Source organism: Canis lupus, chromosome 9 (genome assembly GCF_003254725.2).
Source record: "Canis lupus dingo isolate Sandy chromosome 9, ASM325472v2, whole genome shotgun sequence".
Lineage (NCBI taxonomy): Eukaryota > Metazoa > Chordata > Mammalia > Carnivora > Canidae > Canis > Canis lupus.
Window position 1 is genome coordinate 16,833,447 of NC_064251.1, and position 4,867 is coordinate 16,838,313.

The following is a 4,867-nucleotide window of genomic DNA, read 5'->3' on the forward strand; positions in this document are numbered from 1 at the left end:
CTCTTTCTCTCTCTCTCTCAAATAAATAAATGAAATCATTTTTCTTTTAAATTTTTAAAAAAGAGGGGCACCTGGGTGGCTCAGTGGAGTCCTGGGATCCAGTCCCGCATCAGGCTCCCCGCAGGACGAGCATCTGCCTTCGATTCAGGGCATGATCCTGAGGTCCTGGAATCAAGTCCCACATCACGCTCCCCACAGGGAACCTGCTTCTCCCTCTGCCTATGTCTCTGCCTCTGTGTGTGTGTGTGTGTGTGTGTGTGTCATGAATAAATAAATAAAATCTTTTTAAAAATTTTTAAAGAGAAATATTTCATCTAAGTTGTTCTTTTATCCATGCAGTCTGTCAGCCACTCATCAGCTGTTTCTGAAGCACTTGCTGTGTGTCCAGTACTGTGTTATGGGCTGAGGGTACAGAAATGAATAGAATACAGCCCTGGCCTCCCAGAGCACCACCCTCAGATAGGCACAGGCATGTACATAAGCGACACCCCAGGGTGGTGAGAGGCCTCAGGGGAGCTAAGTGTTGAAGGGCAAATAGGAGTTACTTGAGCAGAGATGAGAGGATGATCCAGGCTTATGAAAGGCATAAACCCAAGAGAAAGTGGGATGATTTGTCTAATCATAGAGAGTGTATTGTAAGCAGACAGTAATGTTCAGACAGGAAATAGGCTGGCCTGGGACGGCCACCCCACGTCCACAGTGCCCAGGAACTCTACTCCGGGCCTCTGGCCATGGCCCTCATTACCAAACTTTGGTTCCTATTATTCACATTCCCATTATTCACAGTAGCTATGTTCTATAAAGCCGCCACGAACACTAAACTAGCAAATATTGAGCCATTGCTCCTAGGGGAAATACAGGCTAGCATACCTGCAGACCTCTGGTCACAACATTCCCATCAACCGGGCAATATGTATGCTTGTTTTATGTGTATTTCTGTTTTAAAACACCTTACTTAGTACATATCATTGACTCATTGGCATTGAGCTCATGGCCAACAGCACTGCAGCTCATACGAAATGACGCTTACCTAATGTAAGTATTTCCTCAGTGAAGCTCATCGTAGCCTTCTTGTGCCTACAGACACCAAACAGCACTTCAGTGCTGCATTTGGGGGCCATTTTATTTTATTATAAAGATTTTATTTTTTATTCATGAGAGACACACAGAGAGAGACAGAGACATAGGCAGAGGAAGAAGCAGGCGCCCTGTGGGGAGCCTGATGCGAGACTTGATCCCAGGACCCCAGGATCACGACCTGAGCCAAAGGCAGATGCTCAACCACTGAGCCATCCAGATGCCCTTGGGGGCCATTTTAAATGGCAAACTCAACAACAACAACAACAAAAACCCCACAAAAATGCAAAAAGCATGGCACTAAATAAATGATGAAAAGGACACTTGTTTACAGCGTGAGAGCTGCAACAAGAAGGCAGAGCCTTGCCTTGTTTGACCTCAGCTGGGAACGTGCCCAGTTGGACCAACCACATTTTTTGCCACCCTGCACACGTCCGTGAACGACCGCAAAAGTGCGGCATGTATTGATTCGGGGGTTACAAATACATTTCAGGGAGCAGGCACGTTGACAAATAGGGATCACGAATAAGATAGATTGTCTGTATTTCAGAAATATAAATACAAACCTCTCAATTCTTGGAACTGCCGGTGATCACTATATGCAACGAGACATTTTGAGTCTCTTCATTTTGATTTCTCCTGTAATACAGGAGAAAGGCATGAGTGAATTTAGGGCGAACCGTGAATTTAAGATTAAAGATCTGAGAATTCATGTAAAGCCACATTACACTAAACCAGTGTTTGCAACAGACTGTCCTGTGTCATTCCAGAAGGGCAGCCTGTCAGAGGGTGACTTACAGTTCATCCTCTGATGCCAGGGAAACCAGACTACTTAACTAGCAGAATCATTCCCGACTGGAGCAAAGCAAAGAGCCTCAGAGCCCCAGAGGGCTTCTCTATTATGTCAGCTGTCAGCCACGGCGCTGTCTGTATTCCTGTGTGGAGGAGCATCAGGAAAGCACAGCCTGCCAGTTGCTGGCAGAAATGTGACAGGCTCTGCCCAGTGATGTATTTCGAGAACAGTCTGGGCAGCCTGGTGCTTCAGAATTTTCTGGAACATCGTGATAAATAACTTCCCAGGGACACTTCCAGGGCAATTATTTATTTGAAATGCTAGACATGGAACTAATAGGTTTTATTTACTATTTTAAAATATAGGTAGTCTCTAGTACAGGAAAAAAAAAGTTGTAGAACGGTTCCCTCAGTTTAATCTCCTAGCTCCCTGACTTCATCAGGAGATTCTATCATTCAAGGGTGTACTTCATTACTTAGAATTTGATCTTTAAAAAAATGAATGCTATATGGGATGCCTGGGTGGCTCAGTGGCTGAGTGTCTGCCTTTGGCTCAGGTCATGATCCCAGGGTCCTGGGATCGGGTCCCCCATCAGGCTCCCTGCAGGGAGCCTGCACTGCCTATGTCTCTGCTTCTCTCTCTGTGTCTCTCATGAATAAATAAAGAAAATCTTTAAAAATAAATAAATAATTTTAAAAATTAAAAATGTATGCTATAGAGGCACCTGGGTGGCTCAGTCAGTTAAGCATCTGTCTCTGAATCAGGTTATGATTCCAGGGTCCTGGGATGGAGCCCCACATCTGGCCCCCTGCTCAGCATGGAATCTACTTCTCCCTCTGTCCCTCTCCTTGCTTGTGCTCTCTCTCCCAAGTGAATAAATAAAATCTTGGGCAGCCCAGGTGGCTCAGCGGTTTAGCGCCGCCTTCAGCCCAGGGCCTGTTCCTGGAGTCCCGGGATCGAGTCCCACATCAGGCTCTCTGCATGGAGCCTGCTTCTCCCTCTGCCTGTGTCTCTGCCTCTTTCTCAGGAGTAGATAAATAAAATCTTTAAAAAAAAAAAAAAAGAATAAATAAAGTCTTCTTTAAAAATGAGAAAAAATATATTTTACAAACTGCCTAGGTGATATTTAATGGTAATTTTTTTTTTGCATTTCCCCAATTTTTTCAATGTAATTTTGTAGATGATAGATTTTTTTTCCAAGTAGTTTTAGGTTCACAGCAAAACTGAGTAGAAAGCACAGTTTCCATTCACCCCTGCCCTACCCAACAGCCTTGCCCAATATCAACATCAGCATCAGAGTGATAACTTTGTTACAATCCATGAACCTACAATGACACATCATTACCATCCAACTGCACAGTTTACCATAGGGTTCAACCTTGGTGCTATTCATTCTATGGGTTTCGACAAATACGCAACGGCACATATCTACTGTTACAGCATCATACAGAATAGTTCACTGCCCTAAAAATCCTCTGTGCTCTACCTCTTCCCTGCCAATCCAACAATCACTGACCTTTTTATTGTCTCTATAGTTTGGCCTTTTCCAGAATGTCATATAGTTGGAATCAGACAGTATGCAGCCTCTTCAGATTGGCCAACCCTGAATGTGTAATGAGACATCTGCAAATCACCACACAGTGAGTAGCTTGACGTTGTGGTCATACATGTCTTCCCAGCACAGAGGAGGCATTTTTTTAAAAAAGATTTTATTTATTTACTCATGAGAGACACACATACACACAGAGAGGAAGAGACATAGGCAGAGGGAGAAGCAGGCTCCCCACAAAGCAGCACTCAATCCCAGGATCCCGGGATCATGACCCGGGCTAAAGGCAGATGCTCAACCAAGGAGCCACCCAGGTGCCCTAGAGGAAGCATTTAAATGTTTGTTGAAAGCACGAATGGATGGGTCTCTGATTATAAAAAAGGAAAGAAAAGAAAAAAGCAGATTCTTCAATTTAAAAAAATCAGAACACACACACAAAAAAATAAAATAAATAAAATAAAATAAAATAAAAAATCAGAACACTAATAACAATCAGTGGTAGTACTTACAATTTAGTATTACTTGGGAAAAGAAATGATGATGATATTCATTCTGAATAACGAACAGCATGTAAAAAATAAGGTACAAATGCCAACTGTCTCTCTCTCCTTCCCTCCCTCTCGTTTTTTTTTTCTCTCTCTCTCTCTTTCTCTCTCTCTCTCTCCCCATAGATGATAGATGGATAGGTATGTAGATAGATAGATAGATAGATAGATAGATAGATAGATAGATAGACAGATAGATAGATAAATGAGATTTGATTCATATCTTAAAATTCTGACTATATCCTCCATAGACTGGGATCTTCCATCTGATGGCATAGTTTAAGTGAAAGGAACTTCTGCTTAGTGAATTTTTCAAGTTTTATGTTTGAGCTCACCTCTGAGCACTCCCCAAATTACCTGACACTCCCCTAGGCTGGGCTATCCAGGGTGTCTGAGCAAAGCCAAATATAAGGAGAGAATGACCTCACGGATCCGTTATGCGTTGTCCCTATTTCTAGCCCCAGAATCATCTTTGGTTTTTGGACAATAGAGCTGACTGCTGAGTCATGTGTAACCTAAACCCTCTTCTGCAGTTCATCCTACTCCCTGCTGGAACCCAGAGGACCTAGGCAAGGAGCAACAGCCTCAGCAGGGCAATGGAGGGAAAGCAAGGTGGTAAGAGGCATTTGGAAAATATAAAAACAGATAGGAAAACTCGAGCCTGAGCAATGATTAGCGAGAGGTAAGTCCAGAGTAATTACAACATGAATCGCTCTCACTTTATATAACTAAAGTGTTTATGAATTTGCATGTAAATCAACCTGCATTTCAACTGCAACAGAGGAACTGACTTATAGAGAAATCTGGTGATGGTTCCTTCTATATTATGATGCATTTGTCTGTAATACTCACTTTCTAATTTAGCTGTGTCTTAACGTATGTATGTATATATAGTATTATATA